The following is a 1,079-nucleotide window of genomic DNA, read 5'->3' as shown; positions in this document are numbered from 1 at the left end:
TTCTCAGAAACCTCTCTAGAGTATTTTTGATGTTTTTTAATGTTGATATGTTAAAGGTATGTAAGTTTAAGCCACGGAAAGACCCAAAGTCACAAAAAGAACTGAACTTAAAATCCTGAAGCCGCAGAAAGACCCGAAGTTATGAAAGGAGCCAAACCTTTTTTTTTTTAAATACTCTCTGGGGCCCCAATTTTTTTTAACTTGTAAGAGGGGGCTCTGGTGCCAACATTTTTTTTTTAAACGGAATCCCTGACAACCAATAATTTTTTAAAAACTTTTATTATTAAAAAAAAAAACTTTTATTGGGGTCCCTGGCGCCAATGTTTTTTTTTTAAAAAAACAACTTTTATGGGGCCTCGTGATTTCTACTGGCGGCCCTGACTGTATATACTGGGAGCTATCCCTCCTCCCTGTCTCCTGACAATGGACAGCAGCATGTTCCACTGGCGTGTCTGTGTGAAATGACAGGATTGCTCGGCAGCAGGACCGCCATCAGAAATCGCAGGGCCCCATACAACAAAGTTTTCCTGGGCCCCCTGGGCTGCGCCCACCACAAGCCCCACCTACAGGTCCGCCCTCCCCACCTTACAGGTCCGCCCCCCATCACACAGTAAAAAAACAAAACAAATATTGTTGGCTAGGGTTCCCACATGTTAATAAAAAATAAAAAGAACATTTGTGGCCAGGGCACCCCCATTAAAAAATATTGGTGGCTAAGACCCCACATGAGACAAAAAAATTGGTGGCCTAAATTGATGGTGATAATATATTTTTTATATGAACACATTTATATGAGGACAGCCTATTCCAATGACGGACAAATGGTTATGTGTCAGAGTGTAAGAAGGGTTCAGTTATATAACATATGTATGTGTTCTCCCATTTTAATCTATAAAAGCTTGTGAAAAGTGGAGTGTCTTTGGCAAAATGCTCGTGGGACACTTCGGTGTAACATGATCATTTTCCCAAGGCAAAACCATTAAAAATTCTTTGTTAAACTCAATAAACCTCATTTTATTTGAAATAGCCTTATCTCGATGTTTTGCCTTCCATATAACGAGGTCATAGCAATAAAATTT

This window comes from Xenopus laevis, chromosome 5L (assembly GCF_017654675.1).
Source record: "Xenopus laevis strain J_2021 chromosome 5L, Xenopus_laevis_v10.1, whole genome shotgun sequence".
NCBI lineage: Eukaryota > Metazoa > Chordata > Amphibia > Anura > Pipidae > Xenopus > Xenopus laevis.
The sequence above is the reverse complement of the archived record's forward strand: the minus strand, read 5'-3'. Positions refer to the sequence as shown.